The 22509-nt window shown below is 40.1% G+C and overlaps 2 pseudogenes; both read left to right on the top strand.

The window, feature by feature from the left end:
* The first annotated feature begins 14617 nt into the window (after nt 1-14617).
* LOC149194614 (CLP protease regulatory subunit CLPX1, mitochondrial pseudogene) lies at nt 14618-14935 on the top strand (annotated as a pseudogene).
* A 4417-nt stretch (nt 14936-19352) lies between these two features.
* On the top strand, nt 19353-19670 carry LOC149194613 (CLP protease regulatory subunit CLPX1, mitochondrial pseudogene; annotated as a pseudogene).
* Nucleotides 19671-22509: the final 2839 nt, after the last annotated feature.

Below are 22509 nucleotides of genomic sequence, written 5' to 3'. Positions count from 1 at the left end.
CAGGCATAGCACGTAGTGCCAACTCCAATGCTTAGAAGTGATGTTCTTCAGGTACTTCCCTTTCAAATTCATCTAAAAACAAATCCACATCAGTCAAACCATCATAATGTGAAATATTTCTTACCTAAGTTGAGACACACCACAGTGATTTGGTCATCATATTGAAAGGAGCTTAGATACTTCATGCAATTGATTCTACTAGTGTTCAAGCTCTTCATCCGAATCTGAGGTGTAGGAGCTATCCATGTCCCATGCAATTCATCCATCGTTCATAGGATTGATCCAATCTTCATTTCATGTTGTGATCTTGTATATTTTCTCTAGGTCATCATCTTCTTCCACAAAGTTGCGAAGAGGTTTAGTATAATTTGCTCCTTCAACAGGGTCTAGTGGTACTACAACCCTAATCGACTTCCTTGCAAACGTCATTTTTTTCTTCTTCAAGTTGATTACTGTATCCATATCAAAATCCCAGTAAATTCCTAGTAGTGTGGGGTACGTGTTACTATAATCCACTATTTCAATGACCTCAAAGTCAGCCAGTGCATTTGCACCCTCAATGTCTACCGTTACACCATATAAGTGCCTCATCAGAATAATCTTCTATTGATTTTCCATGCACAGTTGAATAGAAGACCACTACAACACAGGTCTCCCCATCCTTTCCCACGTCTTCTTAGTCAGGAAATTTACATCAGAACCCAAATCCAGGATGACTTGGCCCATTTCATATTCTCCTATTTCCGTGATCAGCCTCATCTCACACCCCATTCGCTTCTTATGCTTACCAATTTTTCTCACAGAGCACTGTTCAGCAGGGGTATTTTCTTTATTTGTGCACTTGTCTATTAACTATTGCAATCCTTCTACTACTTTCTTATCGTGTAGTAACTTCATATATGTTTTCAGAAACACAACTAATACAGAAGGATCTACCTCTTGTGTCGTACTAGTTTCTAGAACTTTCTCTTGGCTTCCTAAGGCGGAGGCCTCAATGAAGTTCTTCTTTGCTTCCATGAAGGTCTCTTTAGCATGATTAAGTTCAAAGTATATTTATTTCTTAGCATGCTTACGCACCCATCTGAATGCGGGAATTACAGAGATCCAAATTGCGCTAAATAAGGAATTTAGTAGACCGAAGTCAAAAGCACAGTCGATCATTAGGTTGTTATAGACATATTTGGGCACTGCAACCCCAATCACATATGGCCATAAACCAAAGGCTTCTAAGTCGCTAAAAGTGTTGTTTCATACCCTAAAGGAGCAAGGTCAGCCGATTACATCATCTCCCAGAAGTTCTCCATGAAAAACTACTCAGAACTGGTCAAAGAAGGACCATACAGACTACCCAGTGCTAAGGGTGCGATGCATCTCACCTACCACATGCAAAAAGTGCGATGCATACTGGAAAGCCCTTCTGTAGGGTGCAATGAGCAAGAGCAGACAAATGGCACAAGCAGTTTGCTAAGTGGAGACCCTGAGAATCTTCTAGAAGCTGCTCATTTGACACTTGCCTCCCTAAATTCACCCAAGGATGAGTAAGAGATCATGGAATCTCCAAGTGGAACCAAGAACTATCAGAGAGATGACACTAATCAAAATCCTAGAAGCTGACTCACCCCTCTGCAAACTTCTATATATGGATCCCTCATCCCAGAGATCCAGAGGTTGGAATTTGGTAATTTGCAAAGAAGTGTTGTTGGTTTCTCTTTGAAGAAATTGTTGGTGATCTTGCTTTGTATGAGGTGCAGAGGGCTTTCAATCTAGGAGGATGGCACTGGGTTAGACCAAGTGGTTGTAATCCTCTCATCTAGTACTTCTATTAATAAAGCTATTTGAGTTTTCCTCCATATTCTTGTGTATCTCTGAATATTGTGTTGATATATACATTTTATGGTCAATATATATCTGATCCTATATTGTTTTCAGGATAGATCTCTATGCTTTGATGGTATTATGCTGTTGTGACTCTACAGGTGCTCTTTGAAGCAGGACAAGTAAGGAAGCAATGGCGAGATTCTATCGAAGGGGAAAGGAAACAAGCAAGGAGCCAAGCGAAAGACTGAGGTTGGTACTCTCCGCTTCTTTCTCATCTATCTCTCGTAAAGGTAAACACAAGTGACTTTAGTTTGTTTGTTTCTAATATGGCTACCCGTCTTAGTGGGACTAGCAGTTCTGAATAGACACTAGTTTTCCCAATAAAAAAATGCAACTCCGCTGGGGAGCGAATAGTTTTATTGCTTGTATCTATATGTTTAATTCATAAACCACAGATGGAGCCTAAAGCTAAGCCAGCTAGCCTTCGAACTACATTTGCTATGCAAGTGCAAAGTAGATCAACGCTGCTTCAGTCAATATCCAGGTTTGTTTATGAACTGAACAATTGACTTGCAAACATTCTAACCGCCCTAGAGGTAGCTCAAGTAACCTCATTAGATCAGCCCCTATACTTTGTAGTTACTGACTATCATTAGCTCAGCCTAAATCCCTGAACTGAGCTACAAACTATGACCAAAAACCAAGTTAAATTCTCATTCCTAGACCATCGAATTGTCTCCTTTTGGCAGACTGGATGCATCGCACCTCCCATGTGCAGTAGGTGGGATGCATCCCTGTTTCCCTATGTTACAGGTGCGATGATCAGGTAAGATTGTCTCTGCCTCCAGATTTTGGTTTTTTCTTCACGATCTTCAGCTTTATTCAAGAGTTTTGCTGTCTGTGATTAGTAGACCACTGTTGAAACCCCCTTCCTTTACATCATCCAGCCTCCATTGTACAAAGAATTGTGAATGTTTTTATGTATTTTTCTCCATTTACAGTTCTTCTTTACAAAATAGTAGCTTAATCGAATTGTCGTCTTTTGATTTGAAAGTGTCGCAAGTGTCGTTTTCAGTAAAAGAAAAGAATCCTCCTCTTTTTGATAGGTGATTACACTGTTACTCTTGTATTTGATCTAAATTTATAGTATTTCAAGTGTCGAAAGCAGTTTTCAATTCAAAATCAAAAAGTGTCGTCTTGCCTTCCTGTCGTTTTTTGAAAAGAAAATCGTTAGTACTATCGCTTTGAAAGAAAAAATAATTCAAATTTGTACCTAGCATTCTTTTTGTCATTCACACATTAAGAAAGTAGAAAACAAATACATGCATGTGCATTTTCATTTAGACTGCTTGTTGATTTTGATTTAGGACAGTGCATCTAGTGTGTGCTCTCTGCTCTATGTTGAAAGGATTTCGCTTCTCTTTCCTTAGTAGCTAGGATTTTCATTGCAAAAAGAAGAGTAAACGACTATTTATCATCTTAGATTTCATATTTAGGAGTTGTATATCTAAATCACGCGGTGAAACTTAAAGGAAAACTTCTTAAGAAAGATCAACTGCAAAATAAATTCAATGAACATAAAAACGCTTTGGAACCTAACGCACAACATCTAGAAGTCTAGGCTAGAGACGTATTCCGGCGTCGTAAAGCTTGGTAACTGTCGCTTTCATCGTAGGTTGGGTGATTCCTCCTCTTTGAGATGACAAGTGCCAATACGAACTTGTGCTCCCACGTACCGTCGAGTATATATTGGGAGACCACAATAGGATATATCCTTTATCCTTAGGAAGCCGTGTCTGCCACCCTATCGATCGCAATGCACTGAACATAACATTCGGGAAGATTGACTACCATACCGTACAAAGTATTCTTCAGTTTTGCGATTGGTTTGGTAATCCCTCTGTCTAGAATTCCAGAGTAGTCTCTTTCGTTCCTTTTCAGACTCCTTAAAGGAAAAGGTCCATCTGAGCACTTGTCACTTCAGGCTCATTAAAAATTGCAGGCGACTAGAGTCATCTTTAGCTTTTTCTCGACTCTTAAAAATTGAAAAAGCAGGTTATGTCAAAGCGTCTAAAATTCATTTAATTCGGAATAACATTTTCCTCTCCTATTTTGAGTTGATCAAATAATCTGCAATCGTGGAAGAAAATCAATCAAAACCCCGTCGTTCATGAATACTGACGAGTCAACCGTCTTTGACTCTAGAAATGAAACCATTCCAAGCCAAGTGAACTCATTTAACTGGGTCAAAGTCTCCTGGTTTGTTTGAAACTTGTGTTTCAACATCCTCTGAGACTCCAATTACTCCAACCATTTCTGGTATCCCTGCTTCTACAGAAGAAGTTCCGCAGTTACAAGAGGAAATTAGAACTGATCCTAGTGTAACAATAAACACTTCTATTCCTAAACCAACTCCATCTAGAGTCGATTCGGAAGGTGTTACCCCTCCAGCATCTATCATTGCAAAATCTATACCTTCTTCAGCACCAAAAATATTTTACAGACCTGATGGTCTACCTATTCCACCTGGATTGATTGCTATAGAAGAGATTACGGAGGATCTTCCATCCAATACACCATCACATTTTCAAACTGGGATCCACCTATATCCTTCTGCTTCAGAAGTTAATACCCCTTCATCGCAAGTTCCTATAGAATCACTAGGAAGTATTTTAGATAGACTCAATATGTCTGGACAACCATCGACATCTAGGACTGTGTCATCTGATACAGCAATAGTAGAACCTCCTTCCACCACTCTGACGATGTTCGCTGGCATACCATCTCTCCCAACTAGCTCTAAACCGCTAGAGGGAGTCCACCCAGGGACTGTTTCGACAGTATGGTCTGTTCCCGTTTGTTCATCCGGAATTATATCTAGAAATTCTTATGTTGATTCTCAACAAATTGATCCTTCACAACAGTATCAATTTGGGTAGTCCAGTCTCCAAAGGCCAATCTTTCCTGTCAGCATTGGATTGCCGCCGTATGGGGGGTAGTATGCCCTTTCGTTGTTTCCTCCGGGAGAACAACCATATGAGAGTTCTCAACCGAATTCGGGTCAAAATGGAATCACATCTAGTGGTTGGGTGCCAATACTGCCTCAACAACCAAAAGTTGTATACTCAATGCAATCGAGTGTACCTGTGTTGAATATCCCCACTACGCAAGCTATTGTGACAATGTCGCAAGTACAAGCGTTGCCTGTTGTATGCCAACCTCAAGTTTCTTAGGTCGTAATACAACAACCTCTTGTCTCCATGACGCAACCGCAATCGCCGGTTAGTGGTTCCTTAACTGGAGTGACTCAGGCTCAAACGGGTACTATTACCCCTCATCTTGGTCAAACATCCAGTATTGGGCAACAGCAAATGGTTTCACAACCATGGCTGGTGCAACATCAACAACCATAATTCTAGCAAGTGCACCAAGGACCTGACCAACAAAACTTTACAAGTAATGGGCAGTCGTATATTCAAAACGGCTATCATCAATCCTCACAAATTGGTTATGCTCAGCAACCCTATCAAAGTTATCAACATCAAATGCATTATGCTGGTATGCAAAGACCCACTGCTTAGGCAATCCCATCTTATCCTGGGTATGCTTCGCCAAACTTGAATCAACAGTTGCCCTTCATGGCGACTTTAGAGTTACTAGATCTAAATCGGCTAACAAACGATACAATTGCTTATGCCCCTTGGTGGCCAGCAATTCCTCATAAAATTTCGTCAGATATTCCTAAATTTAATGGAAATCCGGGTGAATATCCGTCGAATCATGTGATGACCTTTCATCTATGGTGTTCCTCCAAAACTCTAAACGATGATTCGATTAGGCTTCGCCTTTTTTAGCGAACGTTAACTAGTCTGGTAGAAAAATGGCACATCGAATTGCCTAGAGCTTCGTTTGATAACTTCAGCACCCTTGCCACCACCTTTCTAACCCATTTTCAGTTACCAATAAGGTACAAAACAGGAACAAAGCTTCTTACCAATTTCAAGTAGACAACGGCCACTCACATATCTGATCATATTTATGAGTGGCGACACCGTCGTAGAATGGTAAAAACATATGTTCCTGATCAGCTACTAGCTGAATGGTTTATAAAGTAATTTTTACCTTCTATTATAGAAGATGTGGCAAAGGGAGGAGTCGTCACTGAAGAGCAAGTCATTGCTCGTGCGCAATATCTAGACTTGATCTATACTTAGTCTGGCACGCTCTATGACAAAATTCCTGATGCTCCTAGACCAGAGTTTTCTGTTCCTCCTCCTCCTAAATCAAACAAAGACTCTCATGTCGGCGATGGCATGATAGTTATGACCAGCACGAAATCTACAAAGGCTACATCTAAGAAATCCCATAAGGTTTCTGGTCAAAATGCAAATGAAGAGCTTCTAGCCTCGGAGGTTAATGTCGTGTCGATCGACAAAGGCAAAGAACCAAAGCAACTAGGAGGCAAGAAGAAAAAGAAAGGGAAAAAGAAGAAGTATGATGAGTCATCTCCTAAAAAATCTTCTGAAAACCCTTCTGGGCAAAGGAAACCTCCTTCAGGATGTCAGATATGCGATGAGGATCATTGGACAAGAGATTGTCCGCATAAATCTGAGATTAAGAAATTCTTCAAGAACTCAAAAACCTCAGCAGTATTGACTGATTCATTTCCAAAGCCAGCAACCAATCTGGTTGTTAGCGATAATGCTTCCCCATCCCAAGTGCTTATGTTGTCCATTTCAAGACAGCAAAATGATGCTTTGATATCGACAAGGAAAAAAGATTACGGGAATCCAGATCTGTTGAACAACAAGGCTACTGATCAACCTAGTAGTTCGACAACAACTTCAACCGAAGTTGTGCCACCCATTATTCCTGAGCGAATGATAAAGCCGCCAAAGGGAGTAGTACACAAATCGACATTTAATCCTCGTGCCAGAGCAGCACATAATTATAATATAGTAGAGGACCTAGCCCAATCGCTGTCCGCTATGTCGACACTTGAAGTACTACAAAATTGCCCCTCCCAAAAGTAGGCTCTATTATCAGTGATAGGTGGGATTGATCCAGCGGATTCCAATCTTGTGGCCTTTAATCATAAAGGATATGAACCTCAGTTACCAGCTCAACTCGCTTTCCTCATTCAAGTAAAAGCCCTCAACAAAACTGTTCATCGAACAATTATTGATGAGGGGGCATCTACATGTATTATGTCAATGAGTTGCTGGAAAACATTAGGATCACCACCCTTGTCGTGATCGTCAATGACATTAAAAGCATTCGATGGACAAACATACACTCCATACGGGATTTTGAGTAACTTACAAGTTGAACTGAGGGGAAAAATGGTAGAAATTGATGTTGAATTTATTGATGGAAACCTCGACTACAACATCCTACTGGCAAGGCCCTGGATTCAAGCTCATTATAAAATGAACCAGGACAGGAGCAATTTTACGCAAAGTTCAAGCTCGTTAAAAAATAAACCTAGCAATGAGCAGTGTTACGCGAGGTTCAAGCTCATTAAAAAATAAACCTACCAACGAGCAGTTTTACGCAAAGTTCAAGCTCGTTAAAAATTAAACCTAGCAATGAGCATATGTTCCACCAGAGTTTAAGCTCATTAAAAAATGAACCCACCTCTAGTAAATAACCATTGTGAACGCATTATCATCAGCTTTTGAGCCTTGGTCGTGTTCTTACTATCACCTCCACTCTGTTTTAGCCGATCATATGCCTCCATTTGATTGTTTACCCCTTTTGAGGAATAGCTGCGATGAGTGATTCTATTAGCCATCTTCTTAACACTGCCATGATTGGAAAGTTCCAACCCTCACCTGGAACCAGCTGCTACCCAAAAATATCACTTGTTCCTCAAAAACGAGTCTCCTTTAAGCTCTTTTCATCTGACTCGTAAAATATGAAAATATTGTCGAGCACAACTCGTTAAAGTGATTGGAAGTGCCATCCCTCCTCTAGATTTTAATCTTTTTGGACCTGAGGGATTATTACACGAAAAGATCGAGCGTTTGTCTTGTTTGGCTCGCTAAAACTATCGAAAAGTCATCACTTTCGCATTGTTTTATACTTTTTCGGACTTAAGGGATTATACTACAAAAAAGGAATATTGGAGTTTCCTTTCTGTCTCTTTTCAGACTCTCTAAAAATTGAAAAGGACTGAGTTATCCTTGTCATTAAACTCATTAAAACAATAGCGAAAAACTTGTCCATTCAGACAAGAGCGAGTTTCACTGTCGCTAGGCTCGTTAAAGCATAGCGAAGGGTTTGCCCGAACAGAAAATTATAGAACAAGCATATGTTATCCTCCTCAAGCTTGACAAAAATAAAAAGGCACTGGTTAGAAATGACTGGCAAAAATTGGGAAGAAAACTTGAAGAAACTTTATTGGTAGCAGGTCGCTCTTGAACATGACACTTTCACTCCATCACCATGATTGAGTCGGGTTGGGTTATTCCGTTCACCGGTCATATCACCATTGGTCCACCGTACCATCCATTTTTGGGGTTAACACTACCAATCCATTTCAGTGTCTCTGATATGTTCAAGAGAAGTCACTTAGAGAATTCACCAACCCAACTTATGTCTCATCTGCAGCAATACCTTCACGCTTCATTCTTTCATGACTGCCACCCTGAACCTTGTATCATTAGATCATTTTCACCTCCACAAAATCATTTGCTCAGTTCCATGTCATAGATGTGGGATTCATTAATGCCCTCCTACAACAGGTCACTTCTTGTCGACATCAGCTTATTATCCAAGAAGTCGACCTACGAACAATCCTTTCAGTACTTTGAAGCTTGCATGCCTCAATGGCAAGTTTCTCACTTCTGGCGATAGGTTTACATTAATGGCCTTCGACCGAAAGATTTTGCGTGGTGTTTGACATCGACTCATGTATTCACACGACGTGAATTGTACTGCAGTACCTTGAGGGTCATCATCATCATCGGTGATTCCTCTCGCGCCTATTAACAACTTATATCATTGGTTGGTAATCAGGCGATGTCTTTCCACGTTCAACATCAGAACATCTTTTCACATGGATTGACTTGTACTTTCGGGTGAAGATTGAACAAGTTTTGAAGACCCTGGATCTAGTTTCATCCATCCAGGCTGCGATATATTTTGGAAAATAAAGACATCAAATGTACATCATTGCTGCACAGATAATCATCCAAACTAAGGGATGATGGCTCTAACTGAATCATCAGTCGGCACACAGACGGTTGTCTGTCCTATGTACATGAAAATGAATTTATGAAGCTGAGCATGGGAATGCCCGCCTCAGCTGGATCATGAAAATATTATGAAGATAATGTATTGTATTGTATTTTATTACAGGTAACCTTCCAGTTCGAAAAACCTCAGATCCTCATTATAAAGCATTTCACCCGACATGAAAAAGATTTATGACCTCATGCTTTAGAGGGCAACTGCTATAGACATATTTGGGCACTGCAACCCCAATCACATATGTCCATAAACCAAGGGCTTCTAAGTCCCTAAAAGTGTTGTTTCATACCCTAAAGGAGCAAGGTTAGTTGATTACATCATCTCCCAGAAGTTCTCCATGAAAAAATACTCAAAACTGGTCAAAGCAGGACCATACAAACGACCCAGTGCTAAGGGTGCAATGCATCTCACCTGCCACATGCAAAAAGTGAAATGCATATTGGAAATCCCTTTTGTAGGGTGCGATGAATGAGAGTAGACAAATGGCACAAGCAGTTTGCTAAGTGGAGACCCTGAGAATCTTTGAGAAGCTGCTCATTTGGCACTTGCCTCCCTGAATTTTCCCAACGATGAGTAAGAGATCATGCAATCTCCAAGTGGAACCAAGAACTATCAGAGAGGTTACACTAATCAAAATCTCAGAAGCTGACTCACCCCTCTGCAAACATCTATATATGGATCCCTCATCCCAGAGATCCAGAGGTTGGAATTTGGTAATTTGCAAAGAAGTGCTGTTGGTTTCTCTTTGAAGACATTGTTGGGTGATCTTGCTTTGTATGAGGTGAAGAGGGCTTTCAAGCTGGGAGGATGGCGCTGGGTTAGACCAAGTGGTTGTAATCCTCTCTTCTACTACTTCTATCAATAAAGCTATTTGAGTTTTCCTCCATATTCTTGTGTATCTCTGAATATTGTGTTGATATATGCATTTGTATGGTCAATATATATCTGATCCTATATTGTTTACAGTGATAGATCTCTATGCTTTGATGGTATTATGCTGCTATGACTGTACAGGTGCTCTTTGAAGCTGGACAAGTAAGGAAGCAGTGGCGATATTCTGTTGAAGGTGAAAGGAAACAAGCAAGGAGCCAAGCGAAATACTGAGGTTGGTACTCTCCGCTTATTTCTCATCTATCTCTCGTAAAGGAAAACACAAGTGACTTTAGTTTGTTTGTTTCTAGGATAGTTACCCGGCTTAGTGGGACTAGCAGTTTTGAATAGACATTATTTTTCCCAATAACAAAATGTGACTCCGCTGGGGAGCGAATAGTTTGATTGCTTGTCTCTATTTGTTTGATTCATAAACCACAGACAGAGCCTGAAGTTAAGCCAGCTAGCCTTCAAACTGCATTTGCTTTGCAAGTGCAAAGTAGATCAACGTTGCTTCAATCAATCTCCAGGTTTGTTTATGAACTGAGAAATTGACTTGCAAACATTCTAAGTGCCCTAGAGGTAGCTCAATTAACCTCATTAGATCAGCCCCTATACTTTGTAGTTACTGACTATCATTAGCTCAGCCTAAATCCTTGAACTAAGCTGCAAACTGTGACCAAAAACCAAGTTAAATTCTCATTCCTAGACCATCGCACTGTCTCCTTTTGGCAGACTGGATGTATCGCACCTGTCATGTGCAGTAGGTGGGATGCATCCCTGTTTCCCTATGTTACAGGTCCGATGATCAAGTAAGACTATTTCTACCTCCAAATTTTGGTTTTTTCTTCACTATCTTTAGCTTTATTAAGAAGTTTTGTTGTCTATGATTAGTAGACCACTATTGAAACCCCCTTCCTTTGCATCATCCAGCCTCCATTGTACAAAGAATTGTGAATGTTTTTATGTATTTTTCTCCATTTACAGTTCTCCTTTACAAAATAGTAGCTTAATCGAACTGTCGTCTTTTGATTTGAAAGTGTCGCAAGTGTCATTTTCAGTCAAAGAAAAGAATCCTCCTCTTTTAGATAGGTGATTACACTATTACTCTTGTATTTGATCTGAATTTATAGTATTTCAAGTGTCGAAAGCAGTTTTCAATTCAAAATCGCAAAGTGTCGTCTTACCTTCCTATCGTTTTTTGAAAAGAAAATCGTTAGTATTGTCGCTTTGAAAGAAGAAATAATTCAAATTTGTACCTAGCATTCATTTTGTCATTCACACATTAAGAAAGTGGAAAACAAATACATGCATGTGCATTTGCATTTAGACTTCTTGTTGATTTTGATTTAGGACAGTGCATCTAGTGTGTGCTCTTTGCTCTATGTTGAAAGGATTTCGCTTCACTTTCCTTAGTAGCTAGGATTTTCATTGCAAAAAGAAGAGTAAACGACTGTTTATCATCTTAGATTGCATATTTAGGAGTTGTATATCTACATCACGCGGTGAACCTTAAAGGCAAACTTCTTAAGAAAGATCAACTGTAAAATAAATTCAATGAACATAAAAATGCTTTGGAACCTAACGCACAACATTTAGAAGTCTAGGCTAGAGATGTATTCTGACATCGTAAAGCCTAGTAACTGTCACTTTCATCATAGGTTGGGTGATTCCTCCTCTTTGAGATGACAAGTACCAGTACGAACTTGTGCTCTCACGTACCGTCGAGTATATATTGGGAGACCACAATAGGCTATATCCTTTATCCTTAGGAAGCTGTGTCTACCGCCCTATACGCACTGAACATAGCATTGTACCGTAAAAAGTATTCTACAGTTTTGTGATTGGTTTGGTAATCCCTCTGTCTAGATTTCCAGAGTAGTCTCTTTCGTTCCTTTTCAGACTCCTTAAAGGAAAAGGTCCATCTGAGCACTTGTCACTTCAGGCTCATTAAAAATCGAAGGCGACTAGAGTCATCTTTATTTTTTCCTCGACTCTTAAAAATTGAAAAAGCAGGTTGTGTCAAAGCGTCTAAAATTCATTTAATTCGTAATAACATTTTCCTCTCCTATTTTGAGTTGATCAAATAATCTGAAATCGTGGAAGAAAGTCAATCAAAACCCCGTCATTCGCGGAGACTGACGAGTCAATCATCTTTGACTCTGGAAACGAAACCATGCCAGGCCAAGTGAACTCGTTTAACTGGGTCAAAGTCTCCTGGTTTGTTTGAAACTTGTGTTTCAACATCCTCTGAGACTCCAATTACTCCAACCATTTCTAGTATCCCTGCCTCTACAGAAGAAGTTCCGTAGTTACAAGAGGAAATTAGAACTGATCCTAGTGTAACAATAAACACTTTTATTCCTAAACCAGTTCCATCTAGAGTCGATTCGGAAGGTGTTACCCATCTAGCATCTGTCACTGCAGAATCTATACCTTCTTTGGCACCATAAATATTTTACGGACCTGACGGTCTACCTCTTCCACCTGGATTGATTGCTATAGAAAAGATTATGGAGGATCTTCCATCCAATACTCCATCACATTTTGGAACTGGGATCCACCTATATCCTTCTGCTTCAGAAGTTAATACCCCTTCATCGCAAGTTCCTATAGAATCACTAGGAAGCCTTTTGGATAGACTCGATATGTATGGACAACCATCGAAATCTAGGATTGTGTCATCCGATACATCGGTAGTAGAACCTCCTTCCACCACTCCAACGATGTTCGCTGGCATACCCTCTCTCCCAACTAGCTCTCAACCGCTAGAGGGAGTCCATCCAGAGACTGTTTCGACAGTATGGTCTGTTCCCGTTTGTTTGTCCGGAACGATATCTAGAATTTCTTATCTTGAGTCTCAACAAATTGATCCTTCATGACAGTATCAATTTGGGTAGTCTGGTCTCCAAAGGCCAATCTTTCCTGTCAACACTAGATTGCCGCCGTATGGGGGCAGTATGCCCTTTCGTTGTTCCCTCTGGGAGAACAACCATATGAGAGTTCTCAATTGAATTCGGGTCAAAATGGAATCACATCTAGTGGTTGGGTGCCAATACTGCCTCAACAACCAAAAGTTGTATACTCAATGCAACCGAGTCTACCTGTGTTGAATATCCCCACTACAAAAGCTATTGTTATAGTGTCGCAAGTACAAACGTTGCCTGTTGTATGCCAACCTCAAGTTTCTCAGGTCGTAATACAATAGCCAGCTCTTGTCTCCCCGACGCAACGGTAGTCGCCGATTAGTGGCTCCTTAACTAGAGTGACTCAGGCTCAAACAAGTACTATTACCCCTCATCTTGGTCAAACATCTAGTATTGGGCAACAAAAAATGGTTTCACAACCATGGCTGGTGCAACATCAACAACCGCAATTCCAACAAGTGCACCAAGGACTTGAGCAACAAAACTTTGCAAGTAATGGGTAGCCGTATATTCAAAACGATTATCATCAATCATCCCAAATTGGTTATGCCTAGCAACCCTATCAAAGTTATCAGCATCAAATGCAATATGCTGGTATGCAAAGGCCCACTGCACAGGAAATCCCATCTTATCCTGGGTATGCTTTGCCAAACCTGAATCAACAGTTTCCCTTCGTGGCAACTTTAGAGTTACCAGATCTAAATCGGCTAACAAACGATCCAATTGCTTACGCCCCTTGGTGGCCAGCAATTCCTCATAAACTTCCGTCAGATATTCCTAAATTTAATGGAAATCCAGGTGGATATCCATCGAATCATGTGATGACCTTTCATCTATGGTGTTCCTCAAACACTCTAAATGATGATTCAATTAGGCTTCACCTTTTTCAGCGAACGTTAACTGGTCCGGTAGCAAAATGGTACATCGAATTGCTTAGAGCTTCGTTTGATAACTTCGGCACCCTTGCCACCACCTTTTTAACCCATTTTCAGTTACGAATAAGGTACAAAACAGGAACAAATCTTCTTACCAATTTCAAGCAGACGACAGCCACTCACATATTTGATCATATTCATGAGTGGCGACGCCGTCGTAGAATGGTAAAAACATATCTTCCTGATCAGCTACTAGCTGTGTTATCACTCAAGAAAAAATGGTTTAAATTCTAATCATCAATTTTTAAAATCTGTCAAAGGGTTGGTGTCAGTTTTGGGCCTAGTCTTTTCATCTTGTTTTAGAGTCTTGTTAAGAGTCTTGCTAGTGTGTCAAATGGGGTCAATTCTCTGTTTTAGTCCATCAATGGTCTCACACCACACCTAAGCTCCATATGTCAATCCTATTTCAAAGTTCACAGTGCAGAAACCTCCGTCTAGGTGATTTCGTAGCGCAAAACACCGATTTTGCACTAACTGCGCTATGAAATCGGGAATTCGTGCTCTGATTCTGGTTTCGATTTGTGATCAATCTGGCAGTATCACTTTTGAGAAGAATGGGCTCTTGCCACCTTCCTTTGTTTCTAATTTGCAAAATGTCTTGAAGAACAGAAAGATAGAAAAACCCCCAGAAGAAGATAATTCCAAATCCGAAGGAAGTAAATGCGGTAAAGGTGCTTCAGCTTGAAATGACTGCAGGTGTTGCTATAAGTTTTTGATCGTGCAATTGGTGTCAATGTTCCAAGATCATGCTTTCTCCCAGTGAAGGAAACTTCAGATTTACTACTTGTGCAGTCTATTTTGTATAAACTACTCATGGTTGCTGATTTCAATGTTAAAGTTGTTCAACAGGCATTACTTAAATTGCTAGAAGGAACAGTTGTACATGTTCCAGAAAAGGGAGCTCGCAAACATCCTCGTGGCAATCATATTCAGATCAATACAAAGGATATTCCCTTTATATGTGGCAGGGTTTTCGTGGATCTAGAGAAAATGATTTCTGAGAGACGGCAAGATTCTTCTATTGGCTTTGGAACGCCTATACGAGCTAATATGAGGACTGGTGGCCTAACAAATGCTGCGGTGACATCATCCTTGCTAGAGTCGGTTGAGAGTAGTGATCTTATTGCATAAAAGGCAACGTAGAAGACATTGGTGATGTTATTCGGGAAGGTGGAAGGGCTTTTGCAAAAAGGACTCTTTCGTGGAGTTACAGGTATTGTAACAAAGCCACTTGAAGGTGCCAGATCATCTGGTGTGGAGGGTTTTGTTCAAGGTGTTGGCAAAGGTATAATTGGAGTAGCAGCTCAACCAATGAGTGGAGTTCTTGATCTTTTGTCGAAAACTACAGAAGGTGCAAATGCAATGAGGATGAAAATCACTGCAGCGATAACCTCTGAGGAACAACTACTTCGTTACAGGCTTCCTCGGGCAATTGATGGAGACCATGTTCTCCGACCTTATGATGAATATCGAGCTGAAGGCCAGGTTCTGCTACAACTTGCTGAGCGTGGTGCCTCATTTGGTCAAATAGACATTTTCAAAGTCCATGGAAAGTTTGCCTTATCAGATTCATATGAAGACCATTTTAACCTACCAAAGGGAAGAACTGTTATAATTACCAATCGTCGAGTCATGCTGCTGCAAAATCCAACACAAACAAGTGTCCAGAGAAAAATAGATCAATTAAAAGATCCTTGTACAGTATTATGGGATATAACATGGGCTGATCTCTCAAAAGTAGAACCAAGGCATGGGAAAAAGGATCCTCCAGGTTCCCTACCTTCACAATTGGTTGTTCACTTACGGACTTCACCTCAAGACTCTAGAATATTTGATTCGAAGGAAACAACCCGTGTGATCAAGTGCCATCGTGAAATTCGACAGGCAGAAGAAATATGTTCTTCCATTCAGCAAGCTATGATCACTTATGGGCCCAATTTTTCATCAATTCAATTTCAGGGACTGGAGAAGAAAATGGTAAGAAAACCATATGCTGGTGTGGGAGCCGGGGCAGGGGCTGGAGCAGCACTTGGAATGCTGGCTGGATTTACAGCACCAATTACCATGCCTGTCATGTCAACCTTTGCTGCTCTTTTAGGCACTACTCCAGGACAATCTATGGTTGACAATGCTGACTCACTTTCATACAGTGATTCAGAACGTGGGCAACATAAAGACACACAGCATGCATTAGCTGTATCAAGATCTACATATGTTACCTTTTCCGGTGGAACAGGGCATTTGAAGCACGAATATCTTTTTGGCTCTGTTGGAGATGATTGTCATTTGCTCATATGGGACATGCGTACACCTGCACCTAACAAGCCTCAACAATCAGTTGTAGCTCATCAGAGTGAGGTTAACTCTTTGGCCTTTAATCCGTTCAATGAGTGGCTGTTGAGAAAATAAAGCTCAAGACAGTCAGAGTTTAGTATTGAAACTGTGATTTTTGGGAACAACTCAGCAGTTTCGTAGCGCGCTACGAAACTGCTGAATCTGCATAATTAACGATCAGTGAACCAAATTTTGAAGACTTTCCTATCAGCATTAAAAAAGTTTTTGTGTCAGCACACATGCACATGGGAAAAGCTTACAACACATGAAGGACGTGGCACTCATTACTAATTCAAGAAAATCAACATGGCTAATTACTTCCGAATATCTTTGAGGAAAACAAAGGCATAAAAACAGGGATTTTATGGACAGTTTCCTGTTTCTCAGCAGAGGTAAAGGGATACGACATTAAGGACCAGTAAGAAGCTTCGAGCATCCATCATAGCTAAACTAAAAAAGACCAATTGTCAGAGAATGAGCCTGTTTTCTCCTTTTTCTCGTAGGAGCACCATCTTGATTGTAATAAATGCTATGTTCAGCATGATGTCGAATTAGAATCCTAATTGTTTTAGGTTTCTAGAGCTGTCAATTTGTAGTCTGTTGTATTTATTAGTTAGTTTCAAATGTTAGTAGGTGTCATCATAGGCAGAATTGGAGTTCCCCTCACGCTGGAGGAGGAACCTCAATTAGGTAGAAGAGCTCTATATATAGGAGAAGAGCTGATGTACAAGGGGTTGGAAAATTTTATGATATAGCTTGTATTTGGCTTATGTAAAGACTCATTTTCAGTAATATAATTTTGACTTTACTTCTCAGGATTCATGAAGGATTTCTTATGTTCAGAATATGTGATCTTGTCCTTTCCATAATTTTTACAGTGGTATAGATGTATAATCACTCAGAATTCACTGAATGTGCTCTGATTTCCTGTATGCATTTATAAACTGTGGTCCCATATGAGTTATGTTCTGAATGTCTAAATGCTGAGTGCCCTGACTTCTATGTAAGGTTGAGTTCACTGTTATATTGAGGTGTTGTTGACTCCATAAGCCCAATGGATAGTTGTTTAATGTATTTCCAGCATTCATATTTTTCACAGTTGTTCTATAAGAGTTAGCCATCTTATCTTAAATCAAAATCATTAATCCTTTAAGAGAGAGCCCTCTCAGGTTGAGGAGGCTAAGCCTCAACCTAAAGTAGGTCTAAAATAGTTACTTAGAGTCAACCTGACCAGCAGCCTATCAAGATCTGATTTTGAGATAACATTTTAGTGCGTCTGCCGGGAGACTGAAGATTATTCATTCCCGAAATCAAGAGACTGAACTTCTGAAGGTAGCAGGAACTCAAAAATCTTTTTGAGGTTGCAAATCTACCTTGGCGACTCCATTGTTGAAGAATTCGAAATTCATAGATTCATGGTGATTCCACTGGAGTTATGAAGGACCCAGATGCTACCATTCTTATTTCAAGGTATGCATGCATAAATTTTTCAGGAATTCATGGTTTCCCAAATCATTTTCCCAAGGATGCATATTTTCTAAGGAATGGTCCAAAATTCAATGGAGAAGATTTGAGTTTAACTTTGAAGCATATATCAGATTTCTGTGATTTTACTGAGCTTCTTAGAGTTAAACATGAGGATGTTTGCATTATGTTGTTCTATGATTCATTTCAAGGGAAATGTAAACGGTGGATTGAAAGCTTTCCTGCCAAATCCATCAAGTCATTTGAAGACTTTTGGTTTATGTTTTTGGAGGAATGGATAGATAGATCAGAGTTGGTGGCAAAATCTCCTTCAATTCAAGGTTTCAAACAATGGAATAATGATCATAGTAATGGAGAAACAAATGAAAATTTTTCTTTGTCCTTGTCCTCGTATCTAAAATCATTTGAGTGTAAGGCAGAGGATAAGATGAAATTTTTGGATGAAGTGGCTGAGGACATTGAGAAAGACATTGAAGGTTTAGAAGGTCAAATTCAGGCATATAGTCTTCATAATCATGATCATTATTTTCAGAAGCTTTCTATGGCAGAACACAAGGAGAGAGTGTTGCTTCCTTTCTCTTTCACGATTGAGGAACTGTACACTGTTGTTGAAGAACAGTTTGCACAACCAGAAAGTTACAAGAATCATCAAGCTAATCATGTATTCTGGGATCCTATAGCCAAATATATGGAAGAGTTTTACTCTCCAATGTTTCAGTTTTTCTATGAAGATCAGAGGCAATTTCAGTGGCACTGGTCATCACAATATCATTGTGGCTCTGAACTCCGATGCAGTCAAAAAACTCAAATATCAGATAAGACAAATGATTGGCTACATTGGAAATTTCACATTGATTGAGCTGAAAGAAGTTTGAATTGTTAGGGTAGGTAGGTAGGAAAATGCAAATAAGCTCAAGGTTGACTGAGCATTTTTTCAGTAGATGTAGATTTCTTTCTCCTACAGTGATCATCAAGCTTTAGCTCGAGGTGAAAGCCCAAGAAGCTGGAAAGGAATGTTTATCAAGAAAATCTATGTTTTTTATAAAGAAGACAAAGCACTGGACCTGCATGTTCTTAGTGTACCACAGGGGCACACTATCCCAAGTGGAGCCACCTGTTATCACTCAAGAAAAAATGGTTTAAATTCTGAACATCAATTTTTAAAATCTGTCAAAGGGTTGGTGTCAGTTTTGGGCCTAGTCTTTTCATCTTGTTTTAGAGTCTTGTTAAGAGTCTTGCTAGTGTGTCAAATGGGGTCAATTCTCTGTTTTAGTCCATCAATGGTCTCACACCACACCTAAGCTCCATATGTCAATCCTATTTCAAAGTTCACAGCGCAGAAACCTCCGTCTAGGTGATTTCGTAGCGCAAAACACCGATTTTTCACTAACTGCGCTATGAAATCGGGAATTCATGCTCTGATTCTGGTTTCGATTTGTGATCAATCTGGCAGTATCACTTTTGAGAAGAACGGGCTCTTGCCACCTTCCTTTGTTTCTAATTTGCAAAATGTCTTGAAGAACAGAAAGATAGAAAAACCCCCAGAAGAAGATAATTCCAAATCCGAAGGAAGTAAATGCGGTAAAGGTGCTTCAGCTTGAAATGACTGCAGGTGTTGCTATAAGTTTTTGATCATGCAATTGGTGTCAATGTTCCAAGATCATGCTTTCTCCTAGTGAAGGAAACTTCAGATTTACTACTTGTGCAGTCTATTTTGTATAAACTACTCATGGTCACTGATTTCAATGTTAAAGTTGTTCAACAGGCATTACTTAAATTGCTAGAAGGAACAGTTGTACATGTTCCAGAAAAGGGAGCTCGCAAACATCCTCGTGGCGATCATATTCAGATCAATACAAAGGATATTCCCTTTATATGTGGTAGGGTTTTCGTGGATCTAGAGAAAATGATTTCTGAGAGACGGCAAGATTCTTCTATTGGCTTTGGAACGCCTATACGAGCTAATATGAGGACTGGTGGCCTGACAAATGCTGCGGTGACATCATCCTTGCTAGAGTCGGTTGAGAGTAGTGATCTTATTGCATAAAAGGCAACGTAGAAGACATTGGTGATGTTATTCGGGAAGGTGGAAGGGCTTTTGCAAAAAGGACTCTTTCGTGGAGTTACAGGTATTGTAACAAAGCCACTTGAAGGTGCCAGATCACCTGGTGTGGAGGGTTTTGTTCAAGGTGTTGGCAAAGGTATAATTGGAGTAGCAGCTCAACCAATGAGTGGAGTTCTTGATCTTCTGTCGAAAACTACAGAAGGTGCAAATGCAATAAGGATGAAAATCACTGCAGCGATAACCTGTGAGGAACAACTACTTCGTTACAGGCTTCCTCGGGCAATTGATGGAGACCATGTTCTCCGACCTTATGATGAATATCGAGCTGAAGGCCAGGTTCTGCTACAACTTGCTGAGCGTGGTGCCTCATTTGGTCAAATAGACATTTTCAAAGTCCATGGAAAGTTTGCCTTATCAGATTCATATGAAGACCATTTTAACCTACCAAAGGGAAGAACTGTTATAATTACCAATCGTCGAGTCATGCTGCTGCTAAATCCAACACAAAAAAGTGTCCAGAGAAAAATAGATCAATTAAAAGATCCTTGTACAGTATTATGGGATATAACATGGGTTGATCTCTCAAAAGTAGAACCAAGGCATGGGAAAAAGGATCCTCCAGGTTCCCTACCTTCACAATTGGTTGTTCACTTACAGACTTCACCTCAAGACTCTAGAATATTTGATTCGAAGGAAACAACCCGTGTGATCAAGTGCCATCGTGAAATTCGACAGGCAGAAGAAATATGTTCTGCCATTCAGCAAGCTATGATCACTTATGGGCCCAATTTTTCATCAATTCAATTTCAGGGACTGGAGAAGAAAATGGTAAGAAAACCATATGCTGGTGTGGGAGCCGGGGCAGGGGCTGGAGCAGCACTTGGAATGCTGACTGGATTTACAGCACCAATTACCATGCCTGTCATGGCAACCTTTGCTGCTCTTTTAGGCACTACTCCAGGACAATCTATGGTTGACAATGCTGACTCACTTTCATACAGTGATTTAGAATGTGGGGAACATAAAGACACACAGCATGCATTAGCTGTATCAAGATCTACATATGTTACCTTTTCTGGTGGAACAGGGCATTTGAAGCACGAATATCTTTTTGGCTCTGTTGGAGATGATTGTCATTTGCTCATATGGGACATGCGTACACCTGCACCTAACAAGCCTCAACAATCAGTTGTAGCTCATCAGAGTGAGGTTAACTCTTTGGCCTTTAATCCGTTCAATGAGTGGCTGTTGAGAAAATAAAGCTCAAGACAGTCAGAGTTTAGTATTGAAACTGTGATTTTTGGGAACAACTCAGCAGTTTCGTAGCACACTACGAAACTGCTGAAGCTGCATAATTAACGATCAGTGAACCAAATTTTGAAGACTTTCCTATCAGCATTAAAAAAGTTTTTGTGTCAGCACACATGCACATGGGAAAAGCTTACAACACACGAAGGACGTGGCACTCATTACTAATTCAATAAAATCAACATGGCTAATTACTTCCGAATATCTTTGAGGAAAACAAAGGCATAAAAACAGGGACAGTTTCCTGTTTCTCAGCAGAGGTAAAGGGATACGACATTAAGGACCAGTAAGAAGCTTCGAGCATCCATCACAGCTAAACTAAAAAGGACCAATTTTCATAGAATGAGCCTGTTTTCTCCTTTTTCTCGTAGGAGCACCATCTTGATTGTAATAAATGCTATGTTCAGCATGATGTCGAATTAGAATCCTAATTGTTTTAGGTTTCTAGAGCTGTCAATTTGTAGTCTGTTGTATCTATTAGTTAGTTTCAAATGTTAGTAGGTGTCATCATAGGCAGAATTGGAGTTCCCCTCACGCTGGAGGAGGAACCTCAGTTAGGTAGAAGAGCTCTATATATAGGAGAAGAGCTGATGTACAAGGGGTTGGAAAATTTTATGATACAGCTTGTATTTGGCTTATGTAAAGACTCATTTTCAGTAATATAATTTTGACTTTACTTCTCAGGATTCATGAAGGATTTCTTATGTTCAGAATATGTGATCTTGTCCTATCCATAATTTTTACAGTGGTATAGATGTATAATCACTCAGAATTCACTGAATGTGATCTGATTTCCTGTATGCATTTATAAACTGTGGTCCCATATGAGTTATGTTCTGAATGTCTAAATGCTGAGTGCCCTGACTTCTATGTAAGGTTGAGTTCACTGTTATATTGAGGTGTTGTTGACTCCATAAGCCCAATGGATAGTTGTTTAATGTATTTCCAGCATTCATATTTTTCACAGTTGTTCTATAAGAGTTAGCCATCTTATCTTAAATCAAAATCATTAATCCTTTAAGAGAGAGCCCTCTCAGGTTGAGGAGGCTAAGCCTCAGCCTAAAGTAGGTCTGAAATAGTTACTTAGAGTCAACCTGACCAGCAGCCTATCAGGATCTGATTTTGAGATAACAAGCTGAATGGTTTATTAAGTCATTTTTACCTTCTATTACAGAAGATGTGGCAAAGGGAGGAGTCGTCACTGAAGAGCAAGTCATTGCTCGTGCGCAATATCTAGACTTGATCTCTACTCAGTTTGGCACGCTCTATGACAAAATCCCTGATGCTCCTAGACCAGAGTTTTCCGTTCCTCCTCCTCCTAAATCAAACAAAGACTCTCATGCTGGTGATGGCGTGATAGGTACGACCAACATGAAATCCACAAAGGCTACATCTAAGAAAGCCCGTAATGTTTCTGGTCAAAATGCAAATGGAGAGCTTCTAGCCTCAGAGGTTGATGTCATGTCGACCGACAAAGGCAAAGAACCAAAGCAACCAGGAGGCAAGAAGAAAA

Source organism: Pinus tabuliformis, chromosome 2_2 (assembly GCF_031772625.1).
Source record: "Pinus tabuliformis cultivar Carrire ecotype Pingquan chromosome 2_2, CPIR1, whole genome shotgun sequence".
NCBI lineage: Eukaryota > Viridiplantae > Streptophyta > Pinopsida > Pinales > Pinaceae > Pinus > Pinus tabuliformis.
Note: the sequence above shows the minus strand (reverse complement) of the source record. Positions and strands in the feature narration are given on the sequence as shown.